Here is an 18,310-nt window from a genome sequence, read left to right as displayed (position 1 = left end):
CGGCGGGCGATTTTGGATGGATCACTCCCCTTGATTTCTCCTCTTTTTGCTTTTCGCTCAAGAGTTTCAGGCTGAGTTTTAAAGTACTTCACTTCTGGCCATTCTGACACTTGTATATGAGTCGTTCTGGGCCTCAGTTTGTCCATTCTGTCGAGTGAGAAGGCTTCTTGTCTGCTGGCTCCGTAAACAAGTCCTCTCCTCTTGGCTCCATGTGGCAGCGCGGAAGGCGTCTGGCCCCAGCCGCGTATTTTTCAGCCTCGGTGCAGCCGGAGTCTTTTGCGTGTCTGTTGGGTGATTGACAGCCATCTGTAGACTCAGAAGATTATGAATGGCGAGGAGCCAAGCCGGCCTCCATCGCTGCAGAGGTGCCTTGTGCCCGAGCACCCGGTTAGGAAGTCTGAAACATGTTCTGCCACCTCCTCCTTGTGTGACTTGGGACAACCAAGTCCCATTCCCAATGTGTGTGTGAGAGGAGTGGATTAACTAGATCCCTTATAATTCCACGATGCAGACATAATTCAGCTTTGATTGGCATCCAGTTTTATTTTACCTCAACCCCCCCCAGGATCTAATTTGATCGATGGAGCTTCAGGACAACGAGGACACATGTGGTTCTGGCTACTGGCCCAGTGGAGAAAGTCCGCACCCCCCTTCCCATTCCCGGGTGGCGGTGGGTCCCACTGATTGGACGGCAGCATCCCTTGGCAGTGCCTCTGGGGCAGGCTCCTTGCACGTGCTGCCAGCCTCTGACCACCCAAAGTCCCAGAGAGACCCTCACAAAGTCACACCACCCTCTGCCAGTTTCATGGCCTTTCAGCTCAGGTTTCCTTTGAAAATGACTTTAAAGGACTTGCCAGCTCAGGGCTTCAACTCACCCTTCTCTTTGAAAAGGGAGAAAATGATCCTTGGGTTCCCATAGAAACTTGGCAGAAGAACTTAGAAAACACAACGACTCAGGAATGACACTTCACAGGTCTGAGGGAGCATGGTCACAGGGCTCCTTTGCTCCCTTAGTTTGTTTACGTATCATTACTGTTTAATAGAGAGACTGGGGAGGAGGCAGACAGTGTGGGCTGCCTTCAAACAAAAGGGAAGATCAAAGAGTCTGCAGTCAATTGGCAATCAATAGTAAATCAAATGAGGTCTCTAAACAGATAAGCTAGGGCAAAGGAAATGCAGAATTTTTTTTACAGGATTGTGATGTGAACACACCTTTCCAGAAATACATCTTTAAAAATGGGTACACATGATCTCTTCTCTGTTGTGCGATTTTAAGAGGAGGGGTTTCTGAGGACCAGGGCAAGTGGGGGTAGAGGAATAGATCCAAAGAGGCAGGTAGGGTGGTTAGAATCAAGCAGAGTTATTCAAGCATGGAAAGGATAGTATGGTGGGGGTCACTTAGTTTAGATTTCCTATCCAATTCCTGATGAGACTGAGGCATGAGACATGAAGACACTTGCCTGCTGCCCCCACCCCTAGGGTGGAGAGTAGAGAGCAAGGCTCCTGCTGTGTACCCCAACTCTGAATGAAGGGAGGAAAGATACAAATGTTCCCATTTTAGAAATGAAGAAACTGAGACAGAGATTCGCCCAAGGTCACACAGCTAAGACCTGCCAGCTCGTCTGAGTTTGCATGACTTGGGCAGCACTTCAATCAGCTCAGTTCAATCACTGGGCTTCTTAAGCCAATGGGACTATTTCCTTGGGAATCTGGGTTCACATTCCTCTCTCTGTGTCCCTCAGTAATCATTTTATTAAGCCATGTGTATTATACTTGCTAAAGTTTAAAACTTTATATACCTGAAATGGACTGGCTTCTAACAATGGGAATTCATTGGCTTACAAGTTTACAGTTCTGAGACTGTGAACATGTTGACATCAAGACGTCAACAGGACAGCACCTCCTTCCTGAAGAAAGATGCTGGCGATCTGGGGCCCCTCTGTCACATGGCAGAGCACACGGCCGCATCTGCTGGTCCATCTCCCTCGGGTTTCATTGCTTTCAGCTTCCGGCTGCACAGTAGGCGAGAATTCTGTCACTGAGCCACCATTACACCATCGTGTATGTCCTTTTCTCCCAGCTTCTGCTTGTTTTCCTTTTCGATTTTCTCTCAGCTTCTCTGAATTTCATTTCTTACGAAAGGCTCTGGTAAGAGGATTGAGACCCACGTGAGGCAGACCTCAACTGAAATAACCTAATCAAAGTTCCCTCCCATAGTAGGTGCACACTCCCAGGAATGGATTAGTGTTAAGAACATGATCTTTTCTGGGGTCCATGACAGCTTCAGACGGCTACACTGTGGTGGTGACATTTGACATTGTGTGGTGTTGACGATTTTCAGAGCACTTTTATGTCAGTGATTATCATATAATTTTCACAACCACTCCTGGGACAGAGGGTACTCTCTACAATTTACATGAAATGAGGGTCACAGGGGGATGGAAACCAAATGTCTTTCTCAGAAACTCCAGGACAGTGGTAGGGCAAAAAGAGTTACAGTTGAACCAAGGAGGCCATAACAACATGCAAGCTATACAAGTCTACAAGAATTTTCCTAGAAAACCTGCCTCATCCTCACTCCTGTTGAAGGGTCAGACTTTTGACAGCCACATCCTAGATCACATGACTCCACCTCACTGGCCACTGATTTGTCCAAGGATGGGTGCCAGATCCAAGGACAGCCAATCCACAGAGAGGCTGTAGCCTATCATGGCAGGTAAAACTCTGCCTAAATAGGGGGATGGTAATGAGTTGGGCCACTAAGATTCTATAACCTGGGAATTTGACAGTGAAATATGGAGAGAATCAACCATGCCAGTGTTTCTCAGACTTCAATAATTGTGGTTCACCCTCCTAATTCTTTGCTATAGCAACATGTATGTTTATTTACACACTATTTTTCTTTAAATGAACTTTCTTTGTCTTTTCCCCAAATACAAAATAAATAGTTGTTATTAAAATAAGAACATTCATTCATGTACCTTCTAGAAATATCAGAGATATACTTTGGAAAACACTGAAAGAATTGGAGGGGGGAAGAGAAACAGAGAGGTGTGGAGAGAAGCTGACCCTTGGAGAGTAGCCACATTATGGCAGAGCACCACAGTGAGACTCCCAGTAGAGGGCTGGAACTGGACTGACTATCCAGGGCCAGTTTCCATGAAGTTTGTCATTACTGGGGATTCCTGGTCTTAGATTTCTAGAGGATTCCATCCCTCTTGTAGCCACTTGATAATAAAGTCCTTTCTTCCACTCTTATACCACCTGCCATTATTTGGACTAGTCTGTGTGAGTCCCTGTTTCCTCGAACCAAAAGATCTGAGGTTTGCTGTAATCCCTTCAAGATGAAACAAAAAACGTGGTCTGTGCTTTTGGAAACCACTTGGAAAGACAATGTTCCTTCGAGCCCCTGAAGCAGCAATAGGAGGCTTCTAAAACGCATGTGGGAGCCTGTGGCATAATTTTATTTTTGGCCTGGTGGCTTAGTCTCTTTCTCTCCCTCCCTCGCCATTTTGGCACGTCTGGTTCTTCTAAGCCTCTGAATTACAAGCCTCACCGGCGACTAGTGATGATGCAGTCTTGTCTCTCTAACCCTATTGGCCTTCTCCTTAGTCCTCCACCTACCCAACATCCTCTGCTACGGGTACACTCAGGAACAGCATCTCTATGGTCACAGTCACTCATCCGTCCTCCCTGTGTGATTGGCTACCCTCCCCTGGAGGCCACGCCCTAACTCCGCCTCTCCTCAAACTGTATATAATCCAGGGCTCGCCGAGCCTCGTGGTCTTTAGCTACTGGCGGCCCTGGCATAAGCGTCTACCAACAATAAAGCTACCTCGCTTCATGCCTTCAGTGACTCGGCCTCCAGTCCTTTAGACCCGCAGCGAGGTCTCCTGCGCGCGCCCCTTGGACCCAGACCCCCGGCTCGAGCCCCTTTTCTGCATGCGGCAGTGTCGTCTAGCAAGCAGTGAGAAGCTGAGGAGTAGAGGTTCCCCGATAGCTTAGCGGTTGGGCCAAACTGCAGGAGCCCACTCTTGCCGTTGGCATGGTGTCTAGCATAGGCAGTACAGTATTCAGAGTCACGTACCTTCAGTGAAGGAGGAGAAAGCTTCGATGACCACTGGAAAGGCAGATGCTGAGAAAGGAGGGCTTTGGAGTCTAGGATGGGACCCCGGTGCTGATGGTAGACCCTGGGATCCTATAAAGTTCCCCACACTCCACAAGCCTTTGGGGTCGAGCTCCCTTCGTAAATGAATATGACTCATTAAACCACAAATATTTGGCCTCTCTGCGCGTCTAAACAATGTTTCCTGGATATCTTTTTCCCCTTTGTACCCAAAGCTGGCAGGTTGGCTAAATAACATGTGTGGAGTCAGAATCGCAGATTGTCATAACTGGAGTGGATGTGGAGAGTATTATTCTCTTCTATAATAAGGCTTGGAGAGGCTGGATGATGTGCCTCAGATTATACCATGCATATGTATTAGAAATAGATTCATAACATGGTCCCAGACTTTTAGAAGTTTGCAGTCAAGTTGGGAAAGCAAAACAGTGACAAATATGGAATAATTACAAAGAAACACTATGAGATATAAAATTGTATCCAATAAGTCCCTAAGGATTCACGGGTCTTGAACAGGGGGAGGCTTAGAACAGAAAACTGTTCTTTTGAAGATACAAGGTGGACAGTCTACCTGAGGTGGTGGCCTGTGGAGAAGCATTCTCAAGGATTTCAAGTGGCTCCACTCCTTTTGCAGAACTGTAGTGCCTCCTTCTGTCTGGACAGAGCTGTCTTCCCTGTGACCATTAGGAGCCATCTCTGGGAATGTTTATGGGAAGAGGTGTAAGGACAGGCTCTGAGAAGTGCACCATCCTCAGCTTTCCTTCACACCTCCTCCCAGTTCACAAAGTCCAAGGGGATTGAAACGGGAGGGCCCTTTTGGCACGAGGAACTAGGCTTTATGCCCATGGCCTCAGTCACTCTTGTGAGAGCCCACTGAAGTGGGTTTGCTTTACCTCTTGCTCATGAGAACAAGCGGCAAGGAGGCCATGTCACTCGGCTAAAGTTGGACAGTGCCTCTCTTCTTCCCTCTCTAATAGGACTGGTCTTTTATATTGTTGGTGAATCTCACCCCCAAAAGAGCAGTGGAAGATAAAGTAATTATTCTCAGTGATCAACTATATTTGGGTTATGCAAAAAAATCTTCCTGTATCCTGAACTGCATACCAGTGGCAGGTTGTGTCCATCTCTGTTTTTCTCCAGTACAGCCTGGCTTGGGGTTTCATACACACATCATTTCCTGATAGTGAGATCATCTCCTGCCTTTCTACCTGGTGTACTCTCTACTTCGTTACGTGGAATGTAATTTACCATTTTCTACACATACCAGGCTTCAGAGTGTTTGCTCAGGAGGTGTCTTTTGTCCAACCTCCACCCTACATTCCCCACCCCAGCCACCCCAGCTTCCCTCCTCAACAATCCACCTCCCCCCACCTCACCACCGAACTCCTTCAAAGCCAATCATCTGTGAGTCCCGTTACTCTGGAAAAATGCGACTATCTATGCAGTTTTGTTGAATGGCAGAGTGAGCCACCGAGAAAGCGTCCTTCTGGTGCCTGCATTTTGAGTTCTCCTGGTACATTCTATGAAATAGCCACCAGGTGGCAGGTTAGACCAAGCAGTGAAGCCCGCAGGCGCCTCTGGCGGGATCGGGGAAGTAGGAAGGAAGAATGGAGCCAGAGCTTTTTTTTTTTTTTTTTCTAGTTGGTCTCCTATGCTGTTGTGCCTGTTCCCTTTCTATAGCTCTCTGTTTCACCTTAGCAGAGCCATCCAGTGGATTTGGTTGCGGTCTACGGGTGTGATTTGAGGTCCTCTGACCCTGATATCTCTTCTTCCGAGACCTAATTGGGTGTGTAAATTTCCACTCTGAAAGAGTCATTCCTCTGAGTCTCCAGTTTCCAGTTCTCCTTAGAAATAGAAGGTCGTGTCTCAGTTTCAAGCAAAAGAGGCCGATCCCAAATCGAACCCTGAACGGAGGCAGAGGCGTGTGAGTATAAGGATAAAAAGTATAACTAACTTTACATATCCCACGGGCTTTTCATATCCACGAGCTCATTCAAGCCTCACCACAATCTTGCCAATTAAGGCAGGAAAAAACCCTTTGGCAGGTGAAGAAGCACGTTCAGAGAGGAGAGCCTCAGGATAAACAACCAGTACGCGGCAGCGCTGGGCCTGGACCTGGACCTGGTTTTCGGCTTGCAGCCAGGGCTTCGGGCCGCGCCGAGAGGATCTTTGGGCGCCCCCTCTTGGCGGATGACTTAAAACAGAACAACAACAAAAAAAACATGCTCTTATCTTCGGAGGTCCTGGTGTGTGGCTTTTCCAACTGCACCACATCGTCTACAAAGACACTTCAGGATTTCAGAACCTAGATTCATTGTGGATCCAAATCCTACATTCTATGTGTAGTCAGAGGGGAAGTCACTGCACCGAGCTTGACGCCTGAGCTCTGCCGCTGTGCGCAGGCTGCGGCTCCCTCTCTCTGCTGAGGACCTGGGGTGGGGGTGGGATGGGGGTGCCCTCTGAGCACTGCTTTCCTAAGTGCCCTCAGTGACCTGCGGGTAACATCCAATCCCTGCTGACCGACCCTCACCACGAGGAGATCCGCGGCGAGCATTTGGAGGCGAGAGATATAGATTCAAATCCAAGCGCAGATGTTGACCAGCTGCTGGCCGTGTTCCAGAACTTTTCCTTCCTGGGCTTCAGCTTCTAACTAAAATGATCCCCAAGGTCACCTCTGGACACCGTGACACTAATTTTGCCAGTCTAAGTAACTGGAAAACTGCGATGCCAGATTGCTCCTTCTTACTGGGAGAGTCTTGGGAATATAAATTTCTCATTGAGACCACAGAGTTCTGTTGAAAGCCAGAGCCTTCCCATCTATTGTTTCCAGTGTTTCCTGCCTCCAGGTGGTGAAGAATCAGCTAATCAGCATCCACAGATCAAAGATTTGGGATTTCCTTACTGATGCCCCCTGATGTTGTCACTGTTCAAAAGAGACTAACAATAAAAATGATACTAGTGATCCAAACTAAAAGCTTACATTACAGTTCACAGGGACTCAAAGCTCCTTTATATTGTTAACCATTTGGAATTCATGGAGACAATTTTTTACATAACATTATAAAACTTCTAGAAGAAAATGCAGGGAAACATCTTTAAGATCTAGTAATAGGAAGTAGCTTCTTAAACTTTGCACCTAAAACATAAGCAGTGAAAGAAAAACAGACAAATGGGAACTCCTTAAGATCAAGAGCCTCTGTGCCTCTAAGAACTTCATCAAAAAGGTGAAGAGGCAACTCAATGGGAAAAAATATTTGGAAACCACCTGTTCTGGTTTGCTAGGACCAGAGACGGACTGGCTTTTAATAAAAGGGGATTTATTTTGTTAGTCCTTCAGAGGAAAGGCAGCTAACTTTCCACTGATGTTCTTTCTTAGGTGGGAAGGCACAGGGTGATCTCTGCTGGCCTTCTCTCCAGGCCTCTGCATTCCAAAAACTTTCCCCAGGGTGATTTCTTTCTGCATCTCCAAAAGCCTGGGCTGAGCTGCAGGTGCTGAGACAGGTATGCTGAGCTGCTTGGGCTGTGCTACATTAAGCTCTCTCATTTAAGCACCAGCCAGTTAAATCAACATCATTCATTGCAGCAGGCATGCCTCCTAGCCCACTGCAGATGTAATCAGCAACAGATGAGGTTCACATACAATTCACTTATGTCCACAACAAGAGAACTAAGTACCTACACCTGGCCAAGTTGACAACTGAATCTGACTACTACACCACCTATCGGATAAATGCTTGATATCCTGTCTACATAAAGAAATTACACAGCTCAACAGTAAAAGAACAAACAGCCCAATTATAAAATGGAAAGAGGATATGAATAGATACTTTTCTGAAGAGCAAATACAAATGGCTGAAAAGCACATGAAGAGATGCTCATTTTCATTAGCTATAAGGGAAATGAAAATCAAGATGACAATGAGATATCACCTCGCATCTATAAGAATGGCTCCTATTAAGCAAATGAAACTAAAATATTGGAGAGGATGTTGAGAAACGAGCATTTATTCACTTATGGTGGGAATGTATAATGGTGCAGCCATTGTGGAAAATAGTTTGGCAATTCCTCAGAAAACTAAATATTAAGTTGCCGTATGACCCGGCAATACCAATACTCAGTATATACCCAGAAGAGCTGAGAACAGTGACACAAACAGACATTTGCACATCAATGTTCATAGCAGCACTATTCACAATTGCCAAAAGATGGAAACAATCCAAGTGCTCATCAACAGACGAGTGGATAAACAAGTGTGGCATATATATGCAATGGAATATTGTGCAGCAGTAAGACGAAAGGAGATCCTAAAGCAGATGACATATGGATGCCTTGAGGACATAATGCTGAGTGAAATAAGCCAGACACAAAAAGACAGATACTATATGATTTCACTGTTATGACTTTGGTAAAGGTCATCTCAAAGGTCATGCTGTAGAATACAGCAGACCTAGAGGTGCACAGAAGCTAGAGAAGGGGGAAAGCCTACCCAGTCCGGATGAACTTAAATCCAAAGAAACAAATGTAAGTGATGGTAACTAATTCATGGGGTTATAAGTAACTTTGCCATGCTGAAGGTGAATATGACTGAAAGGGGATGTATTGTGCCGTGTATCCCACTAATTAAATCTATAATTATAAATAAGTTCTTGCATGAACTATTTCAAAGTTTTGATATTGGATAAAGAGTTGAAAGAGTAGAGGGAAATAGTGGGGAAACTAAAAACGCATGCTATGGCCATTAGTTAACAGGAAGACATCAACAGTACCATAGCGCTATTAGGGGCAACTAATTAGGGGGAGGGACAAGTGATAATGGGCATGTGCTGGTTTGCATCTATGGTGGACCCCAGAAAAGTCATGTCCTTTAATCCTCATTCATTATTGCTGGGTGGGAGCATTTTGATTGATCCTGTGGAGATGTGACCCACCCAATTGTGGGTGTTAACTTTTGATTAGATGATTTCCATGGAGGTGTGTCTCCACCCATTGAAGGTGAAATAGCTTACTGGAATCTTTTAAAAGAGGAAACATTTTGGAGACAGTCCTTTTGCAGAGCCACGAGAAAGCCAGTAGACACTGCCATCTTCACCAGGTGCCCTTCCAGCTGAGAGAGAAACGAATGAGCTGAGAGAGAAACATTGAACATCATCGGCCTTCTTGAACCAAGGTATCTTTCCCTGGATGCCTTAAATTGGACATTTCTGTAGACTTGTTTTAATTGGGACATTTTCTCAGCCTTAGAACTGTAAACTAGCAACTTGTTAAATTCCCCTTTTTAAGGGCCATTCCATTTCTGGTATATTGCATTCTGACAGCTAGCAAACTAGAACAGATTTTGGTACCTGAGTGGGGTGCTGCTGCAGTTTGCAAATACTAAACATGTTGGAATGGCTTTTTTAAGTGGATAAGGGGAAGAATTTGGAGGAGTTGTGAGGAGCTGATAGAGAAGGCCTAGACTGTTTTGAAGAGAATCTTGGTAGCAATGTGGACTCTAAAGAAACCTCTGACCAGGCTCTAGACACAAATGAGGCATGTGTTATAGCAGATTGGAAGGAAGGTGAGCCTTGCTTTAAAATGGCAGATAATCTGGCAAAATTGACTAGTGGTTTTGGCTGGAAGGCAAATTTTAAAAGCCATGAACTTGGATATTTAGTAGAAGAGATCTCCAAATTAAATGAGGAAAGCACAGCCTGGTTTCTCCTCACAGCTTATAATGAAATGTGACAGGAAAGAGATAAGCTGAGAACTGAACTCTTGGGTACAAAGAAACAAGAAATTGGAGTTCTGGAAAATTCTGGGCCTCCAAAAAGGGAGACCCAAAAATGTGCCCCATGTGAAGATTTAACAAAATGTGGAACCAGCCAGCCATTTCAGAGAAAGCCAGGACCAGATATGAAGTTATCCAGGAAGGATTTGTGGAAACTCCTTATGTCTGATGGGCATGATCCAAGGCAACTGCATAGAAAGCCAATGAGAGTGTTATGGGATCTGCATAAAGAGAACCACTGCCAGGAGAGCAGACTCACCCAAGCACATGGAGAGTGTGAGTTTGCCCTAGAGGCAGAGAATGGGCCTTCCACCTCATTGCAGTGGAAGAGTTATGCCACCTCAGGCTTTGGAGAAGGTGAAGAACATTCCTTGGGGGTTGGGGAGAGCCTGGCTGCCACCACGTGGAGGGGTTGAGCATGTACCCCGAAGATGGCAGAGAGCCTGAGTGCAGCCTTAAGGCTTGAAGAGAGTGGAACTGAGAAAAAGGTGGTCTCCCCATTGTCCCCCAAGGTTGCATTTGAAGAAAGATAAGCAGCTGCATAGGTCCTTGGAAAGGGTGGAACTGCTGCTTTCTAAAGCCCCAAAGATAAATGACTCTCAGACCTTGAAATCTAATGGACTTTGCCCTGCGGGTTTTCGAAAATATATGGGTCCCATGACCCCTGTGTTCCTTCTTCCCTATGGAAATGGGTATATGTATCTTATGAATGTTCCTCTTTTGTATATTGGCAGTAAATAACTCGTGAGTTTTACAGATCCAGAGCCAGAGGAGAATTTTGCCTCAGGACAGACCGTGCCTGATGAGATTTCATACTGTTTCTAATTTTGTATTTTATTTGTATGGTTACTGAAATGGTTTAAGGTTTTCTGATATTGTTATGGAATGAATGTATTTTGCATTTGGAAAGAGCATGTCTTTTTGGGGTCCAGAGGGTAAAATGTGCTGGTTTGAATCTATGGTGGACCCCAGAAAAGCCATGTCCTTTAATCTTCATTCAATATTGCTGGGTGGGAACATTTTGATTGTTTCCATGGAGATGTGACCCACCCAATTGTGGGTGGTAACTTTTGATTAGATAATTTCCATGGAGGTGTGTCTTCACCCATTGAAGGTGGAGTTGCTTACTGAAATTCTTTAAAAGAGGAAGCATTTTGGAAACAGTCCTTTTTGTAGAGCCATGAGACAGCCAGCAGATGCGCCATGTTTGCCATATGCCCTTCCAGCTGAGAGAGAAACATTGAATGTCATTGGCCTTCTTGAACCAAGTTATCTTTCCCTGGATGCCTTAGACTGAACATTTCTATAGACTTGTTTTAATTGGGACATTTTCTCAGCCTTAGAACTGTAAACTAGCAACTTGTTAATTTCCCCTTTTTAGAAGCCATTCCGTTTCTAGTATATTGCATTCTGGCAGCTAGCAAACTAGAACAGGGTAGTTTTGATTTGACATTTGGTAAGGCTGTGTTTGTCAGTTCCTTGTCACTATGGACCAATGAAAATTGTCTAAAATTGGGAGCTACTGATTGTGCAACCAAGTGAGGATACTGTAAAGCATGGTTTGTTTATTTTGGGCATTATCCATGATGCTTAATAGATGGAGGAAGCTGAAGGATACAATGACTGAGAAGCAGGATGGAGAACTGTGATATATTTATATGATGGAATATGGTATGGTTACTGTGCTAGTTTGAAGGGATGTATGTCCCCTAGAAAAGCCAAGTTTTAATCAAAATCCCATTTCATAAAGGCAGAATAATCCCTATTCAATACTGTATGTTTGAAACTGTAATCAGATCATCTTCTTGGAGATGTGATTTAATCAAGGGTGGTTGTTAAACTGGATTAGATGGCAACATGTCTCTACCCATTTGGGTGGGTCTTGATATGTTTTTGGAGTCATAAAAGAGGAAACATTTTGGAGAATGAAAGCAATTCAGAGATAGCAGAGAAGAATGACACAGCCACAAGAAGCAGAGAGCCCACAAGCCAGTGACCTTTGGAGATGAAGAAGGAAATGCCCCCTGGGGAGCTTCATGAAATAGAAAGCCAGGAGAGAAAGCTAGCAGGTGATGCCTTTCTTGCCATGTGCCCTTCCAGCTGAGAGAGAAACTGTGACTGTGTTGACCATGTGCCTTCTCACTTGAGAGAGAAACCCTGAACTTCGCCAGCCTTCTTGAACCAAGGTATCTTTTCCTGGATGCCTTTGACTAGACATTTCTATACACTTGTTTTAATTGGGACATTTTCTCGGCCTTAGAACTGTAAGCTAGCAACTTATTAAATTCCCCCCCCCTTTTTTTGCATGGGCAGTGTGCTGGTCTGAATCTGTGGTGAACCCCAGAAAAGCCATGTCCTTTAATCTTCATTCAGTATTGCTGGGTGGGAACATTTTGATTGTTTCCATGGAGATGTGACCCACCCAATTGTGGGTGGTAACTTTTGATTAGATGATTTCCATGGAGATGTGTCTCCACCCACTGAAGGTGGAGTTGCTTACTGGAATCCTTTAAAAGAGGAAACATTTTGGAGAGAACCCCTTTTGGTAGAGCCACGTGAAAGCCAACAGATGCTCACCATGTGCCCTTCCAGCTGAGAGAGAAATGTTGAACGTCATTGGCCTTCTTGAACCAAGGTATCTTTCCCCAGATGCCTTAAATTGAGCATTTCTATAGACTTGTTATGATTGGGACATTTTCTCGGCCATAGAACTGTAAACTAGCAACTCATTAAATTCTCCTTTTTAAAAGCCATTCCATTTCTGGTATATTGCATTCTGGCAGCTAGCAAACTAGAACAGGCAGGCACTGGGAATCGAACCCGGGTCTCCAGCATGGCAGGTGAAAACTCTGCCACTGAGCCACTGTGGCCTGCCTAAATTCCCCTTTTTAAAAGCCGTTCTGTTTCTGGTATATTGCATTCCAGCAGCTAGCAAACTAGAACAGCTACAAAAAGAAAAGACTTTGACAGGCATGCAAAGAACTGAATGAATCTTGCAGACAAAGTGTTATGCAAAATAAGCCACAGACAAAAGAACAAATATGGCAAGGTCTGTTTCAGAAAATACTTTTGGGAAAATTGGGGCCTAGATTGCAAGCCCTTATAGCAGCCACACTTAATCTGAAGTTGTAAATGTATTTCTAGATTTGGAGACACTGAGCTATGTGTCTATCAGCCAGTGTTTCTCCGGAACCTTGAATAACTCTGTGCACCTAAGACCCAGCAATGGAGTGTTGCATCCCTGAAAGTTAGCATAGCGATATACAATAACAGTTAAAGTAACTGAAAAAGAGATCTGGCCTCAATTAGAGCTAAAAACAAAGCCAGCCTTCCCTGACCATGCACCGAAAAACAAAAACAATAAATAAAGCTAGTCTGGCAAGGGCTAAGATAAATCAGAAAACAGGGTAAAAGATGATAGTGTATGCACTCTAGACCTTCACCAACTGTGTAAGATGAAAGGCAGAGAAGTTTATTATGTCTAGAACCTAAAATTTTCTGTAAAACAACCTAAATCAACCTGTCTGGGTAACTCATTTTCCTGGAGTCCAGAACAGGAATGAGGCCTTGTAACTCTGTATAGCTTAATATAATACCAGGATACATCTCAGACTATGGTGGGCTGATAATTAAAAACTGTTGGTAGAGTCCCTTGAGGGCCCAAAGGGAAAAAAAAGGAACTATTAAACTTTCCCATCTGGGAAACCCTGGATACCTGCTCAACAATTGGGGACTCCCAAGAAAATAGGCTAAGCCCTTGATTTTGAGCTTGCTGTTATGAAATGTGTTTCTGTGGTGGAGAAGCTAAGACTACCTACTGATAACAAGGCCTAAGAGTTGCTTCCAGGAAACCTCTCATGTTGCTCAGATGTGGCCTCTCTCTCTCTCTCTCTCTCTCTCTCTCTCTCTCTCTCTCTCTAAGCCCAACTCTGCAAGGAAAATCACTACCTTCCCCCCTATGTGGGACATGACATCCAGAGGTGGGAATCTCTCTGACAGTGTGGGGCATGACCGCTGGGATGAGTCTAGCCCTGGCACAATGGGATCAACAACACTTTCCTGACCAAAAGAGGGAAAAGGTATGTAATAAAATAAGGGATCAGTGACTAAGAGTGATCAAATAGAGTCAAGAGGCTATTCTGGAGGCTATTCTTATGTGAGCTTCAGTGAGGTAGTGTTATTTGTCATGGTTTGCTAATCCCCAATCAACATCACTCCTGTTAACTTTTAAGAGCACCAAGGGCTCAAACTGAGACTCTACAAAAGTTTCATGCACTAAGTTTGCTTTACTGGAATCTGTAATTTCCAGAGGGTTCCTAGGCCAAATAAATCCTGAAACCCAGAGGGACCACCTTTTCCAAGAATACGAATTAATTACATATCCCTATCCTTTAGTGTTAACACCTCTTCTCAACATGAAAAAGTCAGAACAGGCATTGCCTAAAGATCCCCATAGTTTGGGAAAGGGATCGGAGGAGAAGGAGGAGCTATAACAGAGAAAATAGGATTTAACAAATGAGTATGACTGCTAAATCAGTATACTGATATTCCTTCTAGCCTCCAGTGTTTTGGAGCAGTTAGACAGGAAAATCTGAAATAGTGGAATGATAGCCCAAAGTAAACTCTGAAATCTGGTCTGTAACTACTAGTTGAAGTGTACTTTGAAAATTACTACTTTTTATTTCTTTTCTTTGTACATATTTTGTGTTTCAAAATAAAAAGTTTAAACAATAACATTTATTGTTGTCTCTTTAATTTCAAAATTAATACATGTTAAATGCAGAAAAATGTGGAAAACAGCTACAGTAATGAACAATAAAGTACTACTACTATTAAATAACATATTTTGAACACTCACTGTGTGATGAAATTTTTTTAACTTTTAATTTTTAAATGAAGATAGATTCACAGAAAGTTACAAAACTAGCCCAGAGAGACCCTGTGTACCCTTTACCCAGTTTCCCCCAACTGCAACATCTTCTATAACCATAGCATGATATCAAAACCAGGAAACTGATGTAATTGTTACTGGACAAAGGCCATGGATTCTTTTACCTGGCATGCTCAATAACCAATTCCTGAGACACTGGGGTTTCAAAGAAAGAAAGAGTTTACTACTACACGAGTAGTAGAAGAGCAGATGGCGTAGAGGCCCAAAATCTGTCTGCCTGAATGCCAGTAATGCTGATTGTTTTATAAGAGAAAAGATGGGCAGGGTTTAGGATAATGAGCACAGTGGCCCCAGATGATGGAATTAGAGGTGATCTGATTATTGAGCATGCGCAGATTGATTACATACTTAGTCACAGAACGTGTGTGAGAAAATGGTGGAATGAGGCATAGGGGACTTGTAGGTTAAAGTCTAAGCTACTGCGCATGTCAGGTGGGCCCACTTTGGTTAAATCCAGTTATCAAGATAAATTTGGACATGGGGTGGGTTAGTTCTGGGCTGACCCAAGAAACTTCATTAATAAACATTAGGGCTGTCTTTAGTGATTACAAAAGTCTAAAGTTGAGAAATTGGATACCTACGTACAAATGAAGGTTTATATACAAGGTTTTTACAATCATGGGGCAGAAGATAAGGGCTATACAATCATTATCAGAGATCAAGACAACTGGATTGCAATTTAGATATTTCAAGAATTTCCCTCTGTCTACTCCAATATACTAGAAAGCAAAAAGCAATATCTATATAGTGATTCAGTAATCAAAATCATCCCTTAAATCCCGATTCCTCAGTTACATAATTGGTACAATCCAGACTTTTCGCAGATTTCACCAGTTTTACATACATTCATTTGTGTGTGTGTGTGTGTGTGTGTTTATAAACAATCTTATCACATGTGTAGATTCATGTAACCACCACCACAAACAAGATACAGAATTGTTTGATCATGGCAAAAATCCCTCAAGCTATCCCTTTATAGCCATCCCCTTTTCCCTGGTAAGTACTAATCTGTTCTCCATTTCTATAATTTTGACATTTGCAGAATGTTGTATAATTGGACTATGAGGTGGTTTGGAGTTATGTACCCCCAACAAACATGCTCATAAACTTAATCCATTCCTGTGGATGTGAAATCTTGTAAATAGGATCTTTTGATGAGGTAATTTTGTTAAGGTGTGGCCTAGCTGAATCAGGATGGGTCTTAAACCTATTACTAAAGCCTTTTGGGGAAAGTCACACAGAGACAAAGTCAGAGGGAATAGTCAGAAGCTGGAAGTCAACAGTAGAGAAGAGAGAAGCCAGAAGAGGTAACCAGGTGCATTATCATGTGACATAAAGGCCAATGACCAAGGATTACCAACACCAGCTTCAGAATGCCTCCTGGGGGGAAGCATCACCTTGATGACACCTTGATTTTGAACTTCTCCTAGCCTCAAAATCATGAGCCAATCAATTCCTGTTGTTTAAGACAGTCCATTGTGTGGTATTTGTTTTGACAGCTAGAAAGCTAAAATAGAATATGATGATGATGATAATGGAATAATGATACTAAATTACATTTATTGAGCACTAACAGTGTGACAAGAACAGTTTTACACCCTTTAGGAATATTATCTCATTCCACCTGCTCAACAATCCCGTGCAATAGGTTCTATAATTATTGCTGCCTTACAATTATGGAGAGTGAAATAATCATTCCATTTTATGCAGCCAGTAAGTGGCAACGCTGGTATTAAAATTCAGATTTGGCTCTAGAGTCTAAATTTTTAACTGCTATACTACATTGTTTTCCTAAATAGATTCAATATAAATTTTGAAAAGTTAAATGCAGAAAAGGATAATAAAGATTACCAGCAAGATAACCCTGATTCTCTGGTTCATGTCTTCCCAGAATCTGCCATGGATAATATTTGCATGTATTTTTAGCCTTAAAAAAAGGTAGGGGGTTGTTCTGTTCCCATATCTTGACATCAATATTTAAAATTTAGAGTTTATTTATAATAGATAAATTGTGCTTGAGTAAAAACTGGATCATAATATTTTATAGAATCTACAATTAAAAAAATATTGTATAACAATGACATTGTTCCAGCTTGGTACATAACAACTTAGAAGACACAGATTTTTAACCCCATTTATGAGCCCATTTTATTTTATTTTATTTATTTTTTAAAAAATTTTTATTAATTATAAAAAATTACAAGAAAGAAACACAAACATTCCCAACACATACACTCAGCAATTCACATCATCACATAGTTGCATATTCATCATGATCATTTCCCAGAACATTTGCATTAATTCAGAAAAATAAATAAAAAGACAACAGAAAAATAAAACAAAAACAGAAAAAAAAATTTTACATACCATATCCCTTATCCCCCCTTTCATTGATCACTAGCATTTCAAACTAAATTTATTTTAACATTTGTTCCCCCTGTTATTTATTTTTATTCCATATGTTCTACTCATCTGTTGACAAGGTAGGTAAAAGGAGCATCAGACAGTAGGTTTTCACAATCATACAGTCACATTGTGAAAGCTATATCATTATACAATCATCATCAAGAAACATGGCTACTGGAACACAGCCCTACATTTTCAGGCAGTTCCCTCCAACCTCTCCATTACATCTTGGTTAACAAGGTGATATCTACTTAATGCGTAAGAATAACCTCTAGGATAACCCCTTGACTCTGTTTAGAATCTCTCAGCCATTGACACTATTTCTCATTTCATTCTTCCCCCTTTTGGTCGAGAAGGTTTTCTCAATCCCTTGATGCTGGGTCTCAGCTCATTCTAGAGTTTTTCTCAATCCCTTGATGCTGAATCTCAGCTCATTCTGGGATTTCTGTCCCACGTTGCCAGGAAGATCCACACCCCTGGGAGTCATGTCCCATGTAGACAGGGGGAGGGTGGTGAGTTTGCTTGATTTGTTGATTGGAGAGAGAGGCCACATCTGAGCAACAAAAGAGGTTCTCTTGGGCGTGACCCTTAGACTTAATTTTGAGTAGGCTTGACTTATCCCCTGTGGGGTTACATTTCATATGAACAAGCCCCAAGACAGGGGGCTCAGCCTATAGCTTTGGTTGTCCACACTGCTTGTGAGAATATCAAGAATTCAACTTGGGGAAGTTGAGTTTTCCCCCGTTCTCACCATTCCCCAAAGGGGATTTTGCAAATACTTTTCCACTCACTGATTAAATCACTCTGGGATTCATCAGGGCATCACCTGGACAAACCAACAAAATCTCATGTCCTATACAAAGTTCCATGTACTTAAGGTGTTCAACCAACTATCTACATAAGTTATATTAGAAGATGCACTAGTCAAAGTATAAATTTGTGCCAAATAAACATTTTTTTGCTTTAGTCTCACACATATGTTGAAATTTTAAAATATTAATTACCATCTATTTTCAGCACCCTGCAGTAATGACATTTTTTTGTTCTTCCTCATGCAAAAACA

The sequence above is a fragment of the Tamandua tetradactyla genome, chromosome 10 (genome assembly GCF_023851605.1).
Source record: "Tamandua tetradactyla isolate mTamTet1 chromosome 10, mTamTet1.pri, whole genome shotgun sequence".
Taxonomy (NCBI): domain Eukaryota; kingdom Metazoa; phylum Chordata; class Mammalia; order Pilosa; family Myrmecophagidae; genus Tamandua; species Tamandua tetradactyla.
Note: the sequence above shows the minus strand (reverse complement) of the source record.